The sequence below is a fragment of the Pseudonaja textilis genome, chromosome 6 (assembly GCF_049901715.1).
Source record: "Pseudonaja textilis isolate UNSWEBS1 chromosome 6, rPseTex1.2, whole genome shotgun sequence".
NCBI lineage: Eukaryota > Metazoa > Chordata > Lepidosauria > Squamata > Elapidae > Pseudonaja > Pseudonaja textilis.
Window position 1 is genome coordinate 21,697,995 of NC_141995.1, and position 17,421 is coordinate 21,715,415.

At 38.3% G+C, this 17,421-nt stretch overlaps 1 protein-coding gene across 2 annotated transcripts in view; it reads left to right on the plus strand.

Annotated features, from left to right (window-relative positions):
* Positions 1-644: 644 nt before the first annotated feature.
* UGT8 (UDP glycosyltransferase 8) overlaps positions 645-17,421 on the plus strand; it is a 68,922-nt gene continuing 52,145 nt past the window's right edge. Inside the window, exon 1 of one of the 2 annotated variants that reach the window (XM_026697817.2) lies at positions 645-1,259. The gene's annotated coding sequence lies outside the window, so the exon portion shown is untranslated. Of the gene's footprint in view, positions 1,260-1,488; positions 1,572-17,421 lie in introns of those variants that run through there. The other variant, XM_087936002.1, reaches the window with a different exon arrangement.

The window sequence follows — 17,421 nt, forward strand, 5'->3', positions numbered from 1 at the left end:
AAGAAACAACAGGACAGGGACAGTAGGCGCATTGGTGCGCTTATGCACGCCCCCCTACAGACCTCTTAGGAAAGGGGTGAGGTCAATAGTAGACAGTCTAAGGTTAAAGTTTTGGGAGTTTGGGGAAAAAAAACACAGAGTCAGGTAGAGTATTCCAGACATTGATCACTCTGTTACTGAAGTCGTATTTCCTGCAATCAAGTTTGGTGCTTCACTTTGGACTCTACAGAGGAAAAGTGGCAGCTGGAACCGGAAGGATGCACGGCTGTCTAGTATTGCTTTGCCTGCTGCAGCAAATTTTGCTTGGATGGCCGATGTTCAGGAATGTATAGAAATGACAATTAGTTTCATTAATACCTTAAACTGCCAGACCAATCTGGCACCCTCTTCCCCCTTCTTTTGCTTTTCAAGGTACTACTGTAAATCTCCTCTCCGTTGTCATGGTGTTGGGAGTCCTGGACGCCATCCAGGACACCCCCGCCCATTGGCAGCCACGTGCCGTTTTCGCGTTGACCTTTTTTTTTTTTTTGGTTGTTTCCTTTCTGAAGGCTGCTTGTGTCACAGTCGCAACTCGCCTCTCAGATAACCCCTCCCTTCCCCCCCCTGCTGAGAGAGCCTCTAAGTGGCCAAACGGCTTGGAGGGAGGGAGACTCAGTCCCGCCTGCCGGGAGGTGGAGATGGGGATCGCCCCACGGAATGATCTAGGCAGCCTGGTCAGCGCTTGTGGTCAGAAGGCGTCCGGGGGCTTCGGGGAGCGGCTTTCGGCCCGGGAGGTGGAAGGAAATGGATTTCACCGCCGCCTGATCTTCTCATCTCTCTCCCTCTCTGGGGACTTTGGGCTGGAGTGTTGCAGCGCGCGAGACCGAGGAGAACATCTTCAAAACTCAATGTCATAGCGGTCCACGGACAGAGCCGATGCCAAGAAGCCGATTCTGAAGTCAGTGGACGACGGCAGGGAAAGAGAAGAAGTCCCGAGAAGTTGAAAGAGCCCCGGGCTGCAGAAACCCTCATTTTGCCTGAAGCCTGAGGCGATTGCGAAATCTCGCAGCAGGTGCAGCGGCTAAGATAAGTCCTTCCCTCCATGCGCCGCTGCCTTAGCCGCAGCGGACTCGAAAGATAAAACGAGAACGCGCGCCGTTTTAAAGAAAGCCAGAAAATCCCCCTATCGCCGCGGTAAGAGAAGAAAATAATAATAATAATAATACTTCTAGCTGCAGAAAAGCACATTCCAACGCTCGGGAAGCAGATTTGGACCTTAGGTAAGCCAGCGCAGCCTAATGCAGAGTCTGGAGAGAAATCGTACCTTTTGCTCTGATGAGAGCGCGCGCGAAAAAGAGAGGAGAGGGTTGCTGAAGGTGAACTTGGCGCCGAAAGCTACGTGGGCGGGGGTGGGGCAAGTGAAAAAGTTGGAAGAGGATGCGCGCGAGAGGTGCAACACCAGCAAAAAAGGAATTGCGGGGAGGGGACCGGAGTTACGCGCGCGCCGGGGCGAGGAGGGACGGCTAGAGAAGGCAGCTTGCCAGAAACTTGACTTCGTGGGTCGCTTGAACCCAACGGAGGTTGGGGTGGAGGTGGGAATTGGCTGAAAGGTGTGGGGAGTGACGAAGGGGGGGGGATGTATGCTCGGGAGAGGAGCGAAGGATGCCGGAGTCTCTGAGGTGGGTGGGTGAGAGAGAGAGAGAGAGTGAGATGGAGGGGCGCGTATCCTCGGCACGGGCTGCGCGAGCGCATCTCCGCTCTCGTTTCCTCCATCGCAGCTGGCAAGTCACTTGGACCAGACGGCCTCGCTCGCCGCAGCCTTTTCCCGGCCTCAGGCGTTGGATGGTAGAGCCAGAAGTGCTCTGAATTGTGCTTTGGGGACGGCCTTTCCTTCCTCTGTCCCGGAGCTGCGTCCCCAAATTACCTGCCTTTGCCGAGTCCTTGCGCTCTTGCTGCCTGTAGGGGCCACTCTCGTTTTCTTCGCGGGTAGAAGGCTGCAGCCGAGCGCGGAGGGGACTGAGGGCCGAGACCTCCAGGGGTGAGGGGCTTCTTGTCAGGAAAAACTGTAGAGCGAGTGGGAATGTGGAGCTGGAGGATGGAGAAATCCTGGTTTGGGTTTGGGTGCTGAGGCGAAACTTAGCTTCTTTGGCGGTGGCAGGGGGGAGGGTGGGGAGGGATTAGGATGCAAGGTTATTCAGGGTAAAGAGTATAATAACAGGTCGGGCCCTTCCCTGATCGAAACGGGGCTTCAGGAAGAGGATACAGTATTTGCCTTGGTGCCAAAGCGCAAGTTGCTGGTTGTTTCAGGAAGAAATGAAACCCCATCTTTGAACTTCCAGGAAATAGGATCTGAAAATAGGCGATTCTTGATAAGCCTGGCCATGCTAAACCAAAGTCGCTAAAGGAGGAAGAAGAAAAATTAAAAAAAGTTACTTGGCTGTGTAACAATGGGTCAGATGGGGAATGGAAAAAAAAAAGTTTTAGGCCGGGAGCACCCAAAATTTGCTTTTTAAAGCCAGGCAAAAAGTTAAACTTGAAAATCTTGTGTGAAATTTACAAGCCTTGAAAGATCATTGAAAGGTAGTGGTTTTTCCCTCTGGAACAGCACAAAAGGGAGCAGAATATGAAATATATATTACAGCCAGAAGATTAAATATAATTAAAGTAAAGAATGGGGGCTATATTTGGTGCTTATTAATGCAGGAATTGGTTCTGGTCCTTGGACAAAATGATAATGGAAGGACATATATTTGTACACTTACTGAAATGGATCAGGCAGTATTAAGGCCTTGTGACTTTTGGAAGATGAAATGTCAGGTGCAGTTTGACTTTGCTGACATTCTTCTGTGCTACTGCAGTAATCACCTCCTTCTATCTGTTTCTTCTTATTGCTACTGAATCTTAGCATCATTTGTGCTTCTCAGAATACTTGTCATCTAAGGTATTTATTATTTTCCTAATAGATTTTCAGGCTAAGATTACCAATGATAACTTTTTATCACAATTATAAACTAATTGTGTGGAGAGATTAGTGACAGTTATGATTCTAACATTAAAAATGAAATGCCAACACCGAGGACATGCTAATTGCTAAATAATAAAATATTTTTGTGCCACAAAGTTGTCCTTTCAAATTGAGTTAAACAGGATGGAATGATTCATGAGCCCATGTGAAATATTGAGAATATGATATGGAGATGTTCATAAAGGCCAGCCACAGAAAAAGTTACCAATTTTATTTATTAAATTTATTAAACTGTTCATCTCTCAGTCAGACGTTCTATGGCACTTTTGTCTTATGTCATCACATTATTCACTTTGCTTTGAAATATGCACATCAAATTCTGTTCTGCAACAGTGCCTAGAAATAAATGGATCCTCACTATGACTAGTATTGCCAATTGAACATTAGTATACATTCAGGCTAATACATTCAATTGGCAATACTAGTCACAGTGTTGAAATTGTTTTGTATGTGAATTATGTTTATTTCCAAAGGATGAAAGTATAGTTTTCTTCACTTTCCATTTTCATAAATGGTTTAGACTAAGAAAAAACTGCATGCTGTACTTAATATAGTACATACAGTCTCTTTGCTCATAATTCTGAAACACTAAAATATTATAGAACTTGGTTGACTGAAGCAACGAATTGTGGAGAAAGAGAGGAACATGGTGTATATAAGTTGCCATAACAAATAGGATTAAAACTGGTTGTGCAGTGGAAAAGGAACACAGTGCACTATCATGGTCTTGTTGACCTAAGAAAAATGTCACAGGACACCCTTAAGTAGGGGGGCAATAGTTGCCCCTACCTGGGATCCTGTAGCCAGATTTTGGGCACCTGGCTTCAAGCTGGTGCTGGTTAATACTGATTTGGTAGTAGTGGGCAATCTGGATTATATCACTGAGACCCAGTTGAGAGAAAACAGTGAGGTCTTCTTAGGAATCTATCCAGCCAGATGTCAGGCCTGTAGTAACTTCATTGCCAAGGCTGGGATAGTGTTGATCTACTGTGATGTGTTATCTGCAGCAAGGATTGCTATTCCAAATGTGAATGGATGTAAATGTCTATGTGTTCAATTAGATAGTAGGATAAGCTAGGAATACTTTTGGTATACCACTTGCTGTGCACTTCCTTAGGATCCCTTCCTAAGTAACTAGACCTGGTTGCTAGACTGGAGATAGAGATTTCCCCCTTGCCATGTGTTGGTACAGGAGAACTTTAGTCTCCAGGTGGGAGGGGCTGAGTCTTGCAGCTAGGAATTTCATTGGCCTCCATGACAACCAAGAGCCGATCCTAGGTTATATTGACTCTGATGCATGTGGACATCACGTGTTAAACTTAGATTTTGCATTTGAGTAATTGTGTAATCTGGTTATGGATGTTACTATTACCTGCCCTTTGTCATGGACAGATTACTTATTGATCCAGATGCCACCTATTTCTTCTGCAGGACCTGACCCATTTAGATTCCCTTTTCCTGCTGGTCAATCCCCTTGTTTACTGAGAACTTCATGAGATGAGTTAGCAAAAACAATGTCCAGTGCATTGGTAGAATATAAGGTAGACTAAATTTTACTGAACATGGGTTTGAGCATAGTCTATGGCAGACGTGTCAATCACACAGCCCACAGGCCAGATCCGGCCACAATAGGCCCAGAGTTGTCCCGTGGGGCTTTCTGGAGACAGCGAGGAATCAGCCCGTGCTGCCCTGGACTACCCTGGCTACGCCCACTCAGTCAGCCGCAATGACCAGGCCCCTCAAAGGCAAACAAAATCATGATATGGCCCACAATGGGATCGAGTTTGACACTCCTGCTCTATAGCATACCTGTTTCTACTTTCTTACTGCTTTGGCCGATTATCAATTGGTAGCCTTTTGTGGGTGGTTAATTCCCTTTTGGAAAGGAGCTGCCATCTGTCCTTTGTGACTAGTTTGCTCAATATTTTGCTTTAATTTTGATTGTATTTGAGTTCTATTGAGGCATGTTCTGTCTTTAACTTTCTGGCTGAATATAAAGACAGTTAGATAAACTCTACAAAGGCTTCCATACAAAGTTTCTTTATTGGATTGTAATAGCCATCCTCAAGGTATAACTCACAGTTATGTTGAGATTCATCTAATGTCCAATCTTTGCATAGTTGTCTTCATAGTGTGAAAATATGGTTATCCTCATCCCAGAATGATACAGCAAAGGATCCAGCATGCTGCTGGGTCCAGGCAAGGAAAGAACAAAGGCTTCCCCCAACCTAACTAGAGGTCAATTCAGTGACCAATCAGGATTACAGATGTGACCACATGACATGAACTACATTTCCTATGAGACATTAACTACATTTACCATGAGGCATTCTCTTAAGGGGACAGCTCCCAATTCCCAATTAACTGTATACTGTCTGACCAGCACAAGGCATTTTGCCAGGTTACCTGCATTCCCTTTTGGCCTGTTACCTCTGAGAAGGCAAATAGGATGTTCTCTAAAATGTCCTTGGATCCTTGTTCCTCTTGGCTTCTTCAGAAAGCTAGGGATTGGAGGTGAGCAGGTTGCTCCCTGGATCTTGGAGATTGTGAAAGCCTCGATGCAGGATGAGTTGATGCCTGCATTCCTTACAGAGGTGTTGGGTTACCCCTCTTTAATGGGCCCTACAATTTATTTTGTACATGAATTCCTTTATGTTCTCTGTTTTATCTTGGATGGGATTGTACTGCCACAAAAGTATAACTGTGATGTAGGGATTTTCTTGGACTCCTGATTTCATCAGCAGTTGGAAGCCATGGCTGGGAGTGAATTTTGCCCAGTTTTGGCTGGTATGGTAAGATCTGACTACTTACGCCATGTCTGTCTAACTGGAGTTCTGGATCATACATGTATGAGCCTTCCTTTAAAGGCTACTTTGAAGTTTTAATTGGTGAAAAATGTTTACTGTGGGCATGTATTATGCCTGTCTTGTGGCCTCTGTACTGACTTTCTATCAGCATCCAGATGCAATTTAGTTTCTGCAATTGCCCTATCAGTCATCAAGCTCTGTTATTCTGGCCCTGTTGCAGCTTCTGGATTATCCTCAAAGACTGCCCCATGTAGAGTATGTTACTGTAATCCAGTTGATTGATGATCAGAGGAGAAGTGATCATTGCCAATGGAACCTGGTCCAGGTAGAGCCATCAATAATAGACATGCCATTTGAAGTTGGCAAGTGCCCTGTGATTAGTTTTGTCTCTACCTGCTGCTATAATACAGCAATGCAAAATGCTAGTTTTAACTTGATGGCTGGGGGCTGGGTTATTTGTAGAATTATATTTTCCCATGGAATTGTCTTACCACTTTGATCATGCAAGCTAGTTAACTTTCATCTTGGGGAGATTAGGCTAAAGCCCAGAAGCATGTTTTTCTTTTATTTTCTTGTTTCCTTTTTATATGTTTTATCCCATATTTTAATTATTATTTTATGACACTTTTGTAAATAACTCAAGGTGGTAATCATACCTAATAGTCCTTCCTCCTCCTATTTTCTTCACAACAACAAGCCCTGTGAGGTGAGTTGGGCTGAAAATGAGTGACTGGACAAAGTTGTGGAGCCAGGTTTTATGCCTAAAACAGAACTACATCTTAAGTCTCCTGGTTTGTAGCTTAGTGCTTTACCCACTACACTAAACTGGTTTTTCCTATGAAAGGGCTGGCATTCTGGAATTTAAGCAGCTCAAGCATTAATACTATCTGTTTCCTGGGGCGGGGGTTGAAAATAGATTTTCTGGAGGCTTTTAAGTGTTCTTTGTAAGCCTGTTTATAAGGCATTTGACTTTGGTATTATTGTGTTTATTTAGTACTGAGTGCCATCAAGGGTATTTTTATGATTCTGGTAATTTGTTTTTATGATTCTGGTGGCTTATAAATCTGAAAAATAAACTGCTCTCCAGACCCAGTTAAAAAAGAATTTGTATATAGTATCTTGGAAGAGATTTTTGAGATATGCATTTGAAGTCACAGCTAAATACACTTGAGGGTGCATTTTGTACTTCTTGGTGGTTAATACAATTTAAAATCATTTGGTAGTAAGGTTATCTATACCAGCGGTTGCCAACCGGTGGGCCATGAGAAAATTTTGGTGGACTGCAGAGAAATCTCACCCCAGAGCACCCCCCACAAAGCAATTAATCCAAGCTGTGCGGAAACACAAGGCTGCCAGCCCACATAGCCCACGGGAACCCTCCCCGCCCACTCACTCCTTACCCAGCAAACTTGCTTGCTAAACGGCTATTTTTCCTTTTTCCGACCATCATCTGTTCTGCTGTGCCGGGAGATTTAGATTAGCTAGGAAGCAGGAAATGGTTGGATTTCTTGCTTTCTAGCTAGTCTTTAGATCTTCGGCTCTTTTAAGCACAGCCGAACCTCCCTTAGGACTGAAAGTTCTATTATTCAGTGCAGACTCGCAGCAAGCAAATTTGAGAAACTGAGCTAGCCAATGGCAGATAGATAGATCACTGAATGATTCTGTGAACAACTCAATCTGCCTGCCTGCTTTGCCTGATTTTGGGTAAAAGTTGCTCTTTTTTTATTATAAAAAATTCAATATTTATATAAAATTTATAATATTTGCATACAAGCCATGCCCTGCCAGTCACATCACCACCAAGCCACACACACAATTTAGGCCATGCCCACAGAACCAGTTAGTGGTCCCTGGGATTTAAAATTATGAGTTTGGTGGTCCCTGAGGTCCAAAAGCTTGGCGACCCCTGATCTATACATCATTTACCTTACATTTTCTACTACATTGAATGTACAATATTTAATGCTTTTAGATCTAAAAAAAACCTGAAAATGTATATTGAACCAAAATGTATATATTCAAAATGTATATTGAAGTCAGATTTTTTTAATCTCACATCCCCAAAATCTTTTTGATATGTAGTTTGCCTTCTTTCTATTTTTTTGCGATAGATTTTATTCGTGTTAATTTTTGGAAGAGAGTTTAGGATCCCAGGCATTTTTCGTAATTATAGCTTCAGTTGTATAAATCGTTTCCTTTCCATTTTCATGAATAGTTTTGTTCTATTTGCAGGCAGAGACTAAACATTTGTCTCGCTTGTGGAGGCTTCTGACACTATAAGGAAAAAAGGCGGCCTTCTCTTTCAAAGGGCAGAATGTACGTCTTGTTCTATTCCTTTACCGTCTCTCAAATAAATTAGTACATCATTACATATTTGTAAAGAGGTATACTGTGATCCTGCTTTGAATAATATGATGTGTTGTTGTCATCTAAGGTACCTCTCTCTTCCATATCTTTATGAAATTTAATTTTTACCTTGGCTATGTAATTCATACAAAAAATAGGACTATATATGGCATAGAATTGGCAAAAGCCCAAAGAAAAAAATGATAGGAAAGGTGATACTGAAATAGGAAAATAAAGCCAGATTATTTCCAGGATGGAAAAGACTGAATAAAATGAAAACAAAATAGTGAATAGCAGTAAAGAGGATATCTGGGAAAGGAATCATTTTCTGTCTAGGGGATTTCACGTTGCACTGGTTGTACCCCTGGAGCTTGAATATTTCCAAAAAGCTGTAATTAAAGAGATTTGGATATATATAAATATATAACTCCTCCTTGGTCTTAAGGGCAACTATGTCTTGTTATATTTAATAATTATTATTAACATAATCATAACATGTTCATGATTCTCTGATTTGTTGCATTCAAATAAGCAAAAACATACCTTCAATGCCTTGTTGAAAATTATATCCATTCTTAAATTCCACTATTCTTAAATAGCACTTCTTTACTCAGAGTAAAGTCTAGCAATTCTTGCACACATAACAAAATGGAGCAAAAATTGAATCCGAACTAGCCAATTTGTCCTAGTGGTTAAGGCACCAGATTAGAAACCGGAAGGCTGTGAGTTCTAGTCCTGCCTTGGCCATGAAAGTCTGCTGGGTGACTTTGGGCCAGTCACTCTCTCAATCGAACTCACCTCACAATGTTGTTGATGTGAGGACAACAGAAGAAGGGGGAAATACTACATACGTTCCCCTTGTTCATAATAATAATGCAGGTGGAATATAAATAAATAATAAATGTAGGGAGCATAAAATATGAAGATGGGAAGATGGTTTGAATGTGGTTGCTTCTGTAGTCTGTACAAAGGAATTGACAAAAATTTGATCACATAACCAGAAATCTGAAAACAACAGTAGTACAAATGGTGTCTCTTAATCACTGAGCATCACATTTTGTCTCTTAACCAAAACTTTGATATATTTAGAAGCAAAAGTGTCAGAATGTTTATTAATCAGATATACTGGTATAATCTATGTAAAACAGAAATAATGGATTTATTTTATTTTTAAAAAAGTCTTTACGATATTTAGTTTGATAGATTTATCTTTTAAAATTTCTTTTTAAAAATTGCCTTGAAAATTTGCCTCATTTGTTATTTTATGGAAAATTCACTAGCAGCTTAAAAACCTGCAATGGAATTTCACCAACACAAACCATTTTTATTTTTTCCTAAGCCCTCCAGATCTTTAAAGCTGTTCTCATTCAAATTTATGCCCTTTAAACAAAAATTGTTAGTTGGAAGAGGTCCTACCAAACTTTTTTTAAATTCTTTGGCTGGTTAGTTATAGACTAACACAGCAGTCCTACTACTTTGTCTAAGAAACAATACGTTTCTTTATCAGCATTTGGTTTGGAAAGAAATAGCATAATCACTTGTATCTTTTACAATCAATCCAACGCCCCATTGTTGTCTCTGCCCTTACATACTAATGGAATGATTTAAAATATTGCAAAATATCTTTGTCCCAGAGACAAGAGTAAGGCAAATAAATGCCTGTTTCTGCATTAATGAGTCATAGGTTGCTAATTAGGACAGAGGACAAGACTGATTTTGAATAAGGTCACAGTTTCAGTGTTTGACATCTCCAATTGAAAAGATCTCATGTATCAGGACTGCTGGAGACCTTGGATAATGATCACCAGTCCAACACATATGATATGCCCGTGATGGCGAACCTATGGCACATGTGCAGGAAGTGGCACGCAGACCCACTTCTTCTGGCACGTGAGAGATCGCCTGGAAGAGCCCCACTGCGCATGTGCACAGCCCCACCAACCAGCTGATTGTCGGGTATCTGCCGCGCATGCATGGGGGAGACGTGCACATGGGAGATACATGCACACCTCCAGAGGCATGCACTGTGTGGGGGTTGCATGTGCATGCACAGAGGAGCACAGTGCACAGGCTCGGGGAGGGGTGAGTCATGTGCACATTGCATCATGGATGCAGATACGTGAGTGCGTGCACACAAGAGTACTTTTGGCACGCAACATGGAAAATGTTAGCCATCACTGTGATATGCTATGCTGCATCCTTCTAAAAAGATATTTAGCCAAGGTTTTATTACAACAAGATACCCATAAATTTCCTATTTATCTGCAGGAAATACCATAAATGAATATTAGTTATTGAGATATAGCTGTTTAATTGTATGAAGGATACAGCTTTCAATAGCTACTGATCATTTAATTTGTTTAATTCTAATGTAAAGCCATTGGAATAGGCATTTATTCCAGCTAGCTTTGAATTTGAAAGTACATGGAATACAATAAAATAAAATACAGGAGCATGCAGTAAAATGACATGACAATAATGTAGCATTCTAGTATTCTACATAAGTGTTTCTCAACTTTCACAACTTTAAGATGGGTGGACTTCAACCCCAGAATTCCTCTGCAAGCATGAGGAATGGCTGGCTGGGCAGTAAGCAAACTGAAATTAAATGTAATATTTCATAACATAATGGCAAACAATGAGAGGGCTATGTGAACATGGTAATTGCAGCAAGCCCAGAAAGTACCATAATTTCCCTCCATTTGTCTCCAAGGTTTGCACCATTTAAGGGGTGCAGAACGTCTAATTTGTTAGTATACTGCACCAAGCAAAATCCAGCACAGCTATAAAGGCACAGCTCTAATGGAGCAGGCAAATCACCTTTTTGCAGATCAGCAGTGGCATTTTAAGTTAGGTATGAGATAATTTGTGCCCCGTCTTGAATTAAAGTTACCTCCTAGCAGAAGGATTAGGATGATTGCTAATCAGCTTGGATCACTAATTTTCTAGCTCCTGTCATATTCCTTTGCTCTGAAATATTACCTCTAATATAGGTAAGCAAACATTTAACAGCAGAAGAGAACACGTTTGTTAGGAATAACATAGGTTACCTAACATAGTTTGGGTAAAATAATATATATAAACTATGATTGTAAGTTTAAGTGTGTGTCACTTTAAAAACTGCAAAGCATGTAATTTTGGGTGTGGTGTGAAACCACCATAAGAGGGAGCAAGAGAACCTGATTGATTGCTGACAATTACTGGATTGCATGGATTGATGGTTTGTTAACTGCGTGTTTCCCCTACTGCTGAGTTGCTGAAGGAAGAGAGGAGTTTTTTGAGTTCTTCATATCTCTACTGCGAGGAGATATATTACTGGACTGATATTTGTAAGTTTACTGACCTCTCTTTTTCGACACTGGAATTTGCAACTGAATAATCCCTGGACAGACTGAACTAGTGAATGATATATGGACTGTTTGACTATGATATAACTCTTACTGGAATAAACTGTTTAATTAGCACTGTGTATCTGTTTTACTGAGTGTAAGCTACAAAAACGTTTATCTCACATATTTTGCCTGCCTGACTGACTGCTGTGCAGATTCTGCTAGGGTGTATCCCTAACAACGTTCTTCAATAGAACTAGTTTATATTATTATTATTATTATTATTATTATTATTATTATTATTATTATTAGATACAAACTCAAGGTTAACCGCACCAAACTTGATTGCAGGAAATACAACTTCAGCAATGTCTGGAATAGTGGTCAATGTTTGGAATACTCTACCTGACTCTGGTTTCTTCCCCAAACCCCCAAAACTTTAACCTTAGATTGTCTACTATTGACCTCAGCCCTTTCCTAAGAGGCCTGTAGGGGGCGTGCATAAGCACACCAATGTGCCTACTGTCCCTGTCCTATTGTTTCTTTTATTTTTCTTATATGTACCCATTTCATGTATTCATAACTATCTATATTTATACCTATTATCTTTTAAACGATAGACAAATCAAATAAAATTAAAAAAAATTACAATATGCCTTCAGTTTGATGAAACTGAACATAACTAACTCTTCACTTGGTCAATATCCATCAAAGAACCTACTGCATTTAGTGATCAAATATTGATTCTTTCATCTATGTTTCCTATAAAAAGCTAAAACCAAAATTTATTCTATAACTATAGCATCTAGATCTCTTATCTCTCACGTTGCAGTTTTCCCAGGATGCCAAGGAAACATAATGAGATGATAGTAATTGCCACCTATAAGCTGGGAATCTGACAGCAATCTTTCTTGTATTTTTTTTTCTTCTTGGCAGCTTTTTTCTTTTTATATTCAGCTGTTATATTCTTGTGAGAAGATTGATTTCATTTGATTTGTTGTGCCAAGGTATTTTAAATCCTTACACCCATAATTCATTGCTGGTAGGCATACTGGTAGGAGTTTTACTAGGAGTTTTAGTAGTTAAAATGCAAAACATCTGGGTAACCCTAAAGTTGTCTACCACTCCAAGTCTACCACTGCAATACACAATTTCTGGATTAGCTAATTTTATTATCCATCTATCTCTTTCAGAGATCACATTTCCTATGCCATCTTCAACTCATTTAAAAGTAATTGTCTCCAATTTATAATAACCAAAGTGATAATATAAAACATATATTATAGCATAAACTAGCAAAGGACAAAGTTATAGAAAAACATAAGTACATAAATCATGTACATGTTAAATGCAATTGTGCCTAATTTCTCATAAAATACTATTCAAGGAATGTGTTTACTATTTCATTCATAAATGTTGCAATAAGTAGTCAAGATTTAATTTTTATAGGTGACAGCAATAGTGACTCCCAAAGTGAGAATGTTTACTGATACTGGGTTATCAATACTTTAATATATTACTTATATTTAAGAGAAACTGCATAACTAGGAAAAGAGACAGTCAGAAACTGATGCTTTGGGTGCATTTTCACATATCCCAAAGCATTGTTTAGAGTGTGAAATAAAATGCTTCTATGCAGTCCTAATTATAAATAATAACTAGTAAATTATAATTAGTAAATGAAACATGTATTGATTTACAGGAAATTGCCAATACGACAATTTGATGTTATTTCCATTTGTAATTTTAAATAAAGAAATAATAGAATTATGATAATCATTTACATGAAAAACAAGCTTGGAAAAATGTAGTTTTATGCATTGAATGGCATACATGCCCAATAGCATCATATTTTGTTCTAGAGACCTTGAGTTCAAGTCCTGCCTTAGTCATGAAACCAGTGACTTTGCACCAGACGCACCCAATCACACTCACAGAATGGTGGTTGTGGGGAAAATAGGAGGAAGAAGGTGTGTTTGCCACCTTACATTATTTGTAAAAAGGAAGGCGGGATATAAATAAATAGTGGAAGCCTTTCTTTGCATGCTTAAGCAGGTTTAATAAAAGAAGCAAGTTTAAGTGAGTCAATAAAAGTGAGGTGGCAGTTGTGGGGAAAATAGGAGAAAGAAGGTGTGTTTACCACCTTACATTATTTATAAAAAGGAAGGCGGTATATAAATAAATAGTTGAAGCCTTTCTTTACATGCTTAAGCATGTCTAATAAAAGAAGCAAGTTTAAGTGAGTCAATAAAAGTGAGGTGGTGGTTGTGGGGAAAATAGGAGAAAGAAGGTGTGTTTACCACCTTATATTATTTGTAAAAAGGAAGGCGGGATATAAATAAATAGTTGAAGCCTTTCTTTACATGCTTAAGCATGTTTAATAAAAGGCGCAAGTTTAAGTGAGTCAATAAAAGTGAGGTGAGACAAATTTAAAAACATTTTAGAAAATGTATTATATGCCTAACTGGCAATTTGTAATTAGAATTGTATTAGAATTATAAATTGTTTCATTTTGAAAATTGGGTGGGTAATTTCTTACATTTCTTTTGAAATATTATCAACTGAAAGCAAAACACAAGAATTTTTAGTAGAACTTACAAACTACGTAGTTCTAAAGTGAAGTAATTCTGGCCATTGCAAGAAAGTCTCCAAAGGTTCATTTGTGTCTTATTAATACTTGTTGTCTATACATATTGTTACTTTTCCACTTAGCAAATTTCTTTGTATATCCCATTTTTCTTCGCAAATTTCTTTGTACCTTCCTCTTTTTTTCATCATATTTAATCTGTTTTTTATGATGTTAATTCCTTGTGAAGCAAATGAAAACTATTTTTACTCTACCTGTCTAATTATTTTTTATTTATATGGTTATATCAGGCTATGACAAATTAGTTGGTCAGACTAGAGAAATATGGGAAACATTAATAACAGCATGAAAAAGACCACTATAATAAAAACAAATGAAAAAAACAGCATAAAAAGAACTTGGATATCTGCTAAAGACATGAAACAATTTTAAATAGAAGGCACAGAGAGACATAACATTACGGGAAGTGAATGGTATCTTTATTCTCTTAATAAATGTGAAGCCCATGATTCAGAGAGAATTTTTGTCTCCTAAGTGGTTGCAGTTAGAGGTTGGAGAGGGAGAGATTCAAATTTCTTATCTTGATCCTTTTTTAAAAAATAAATGCTTATTAGAAATTTTAAATACAAAAACTAACAATAACTAATATTTAGAATGAAAAAGGAGGAAAAAGAGCACAAAGACAAAAGTGCAGAAATCAAAGAAAAGGAAAAAAAGGATTATTAAAAAGTTCCAATTCTCTTTCATAACAGCTGTAAATATAAGTTAACCTTTTACTCTATGGTTAAGCATTGTTTATATTTTCTGAATAATCTATTTTATTCTAATCTTCAAAACCAAGTATTGTGACTTCATTTTTTTCTGTTTCCCATAAAACGTCTCATAAGGGCTTTCCAATCACCATTAAACTTAGACAGTGTCCTATTTCTAATTATAAATTCCCTACATTGATCCTGACCTGCAGTTAGTGCCTCAAAATTATGGCACAATCATTTCAATTTATAACCATAGTACTAGACTAAAAGTAAAACAGATGAGTTCAATGTCTCTTTGATCAGTACATAGTAAGAAAAAAAAACTTTAAAGGACAAAGTATTTGGATGCCAATGTGATAAGATCACAAAGCTTTTGAAGACTAAACAGGAATGCATAAATTATTAGAAAATACCTCATATGAGCTTTGCTCATTTATAGACATGGTATCAAGTTTGCCTGTGTTTAAGCTACTAATAGAAGCAGCAATTCGTATATTTAACCAAATAATTATGCTGCTGTTTAATGTAAATGAAATAAATCAGAATAGATGGCACAAACAAGTCAATATCCATCCTTTTACTCAACTACTATGATTAAAAGTAAAGTATTATAATGTTCTGAAAGAAACTTAATGATTACCTAGTTAATTTAGGTACAAGATAATTATTCTGACTTAATATCACTGTCACTAATGATTGAATAAGTTCAAAGTTTCTTGAAAAAAGTTCAGATTGTCCCTTTGATCGATGCTGTACCTAATGAAGTACAGTCTGTCTTATCTAAACGTTTAAGTGAATGTAACATCAGGCATGTTAGATTGAATTAAAACAATTATGTGCAAAAGACAAAATCATCATGATTTATAGATAAAAGCAACCAAAGGACTAATAATGCCCCAAGATGCTTTCCTAAATTATCTTCTGAATTGCAAGAACATTCCTTGACATAATTGATGAAAACCAGTTGTTCTTTCTAATAGAGAAAAAAACAAATGTACATTTAGAAATAATCGATTGATACTCGGAAATTATTAAGTTATATAAACTATGGAATGCCCTAAAATCAGATCAAGATTAATTTGCATGTTTTCTGAACAATAATCATAGACCACTGCATTAATATTAGAGTTTGTAGATCAAAAATAAATTTTGCCTCCCAATATTTCTAAGTATGAGAAAATAATATATAAATTATAACAAGTGATTCTTATTCAGTGTTATTAACTATGTAGTGTTTTTAAAATTGATAATAATTCCCCATGTGATATTATATTTTTAATTCTATGACATTTTTGGCATCAGTATATTTTTCCCCAAAGTTGATCTTAGAATATGCAGCACTGGGGAAATTCAGATTGAAATTCACCTCAGGCATAGAAGCTCATTGGTAACTTTGTGTCTGTGATTATAAGCCCAGTTATATCCCAGGGGTGCTGGAAAAAATTGGAAGAGAAAATTATCGCATGCAATCTGAAGCTGCAAAGGAAAATAAATATAAGGGATAAAGGTTATAAAACAAATATTAAAAAGAAATAAAAATTAAGTGTACTGACTGACTGACTGACTGACCGACTGACTGATTATGTGGACTATCAAGATTGATTCTTAGTAACCACACAGATTTGTCCCCAACCTAGTCCTTTAAGTGGTTCCAACAATGCACCTGTCACTGTTTTAACTGACCAATCTGTTTTGTGGCTGATCGCTCTCTTCTCTTTCATTCTACCTGTTCCAACATTATAAACTTCTCCAGACAGTTAGATCTTTGCATAATCTGTCCCAAGTGTGATAATTTGAACCTGAATATTTGCCTTATGTGAGAACTTTGGGTTGAATTGTTCAGAGATCCATTTGTTTTCTTGGCTCTCCATGTTATTACCAGGAGTCAACACCAAAGTGTCAGCATTCTTTTTATCATGCTTCTTCAAAGTCCAGTTTTTGCTTCTATAAACTGTCACCAAAAAAACATTGCCTGTGTTATTCTGGTCTTTGTAGATAAAGACAATATCTGAATATCTTTTTCAAGGCCTTCAAGGCTACTCTACCAAGTATTAGGTTGCAGAGTATTTCACTGTTTCACCATGTTGCTTGTAGACTGTGGCTTTCTAATCCGTGTATAGATTTCAGATGAAAACGAGATGTTGTAGGAATCCCATCTTTCTTGACACATTCTATGACTTATTTTGACTGACGGAACAAAATAATGTATCAGAATAATGCCCATGTTCCTGAGCTTTTTCTAGAGTCAGCTTGAACATTTGGCATCTTCCTTTCATGTAGAACTCTAATTTGTACACTGATCTCTTCCAATCTATTGAATATTGTGTCATATATAATATAAGTTTTGTCAGCATAGTTTGGTTAGAACCTTTATAGATTCTTTATCTGCCATTAGTCTTATTTCTGGCTAATTCCATCAATTCCTGTAGCTTTTCGACTTGATAACGACTGGAATGTCCATTTAATTTCATCTCATAGTACTGCAGGTTCTTGTAAGTAGGAAATATCCCATAAGGTATCAGAGCTGTTGACATCGCTATTCTACAGAAATAATGAAATTATCCCTTTGACCTTATCATTAAAGTAATTTGCC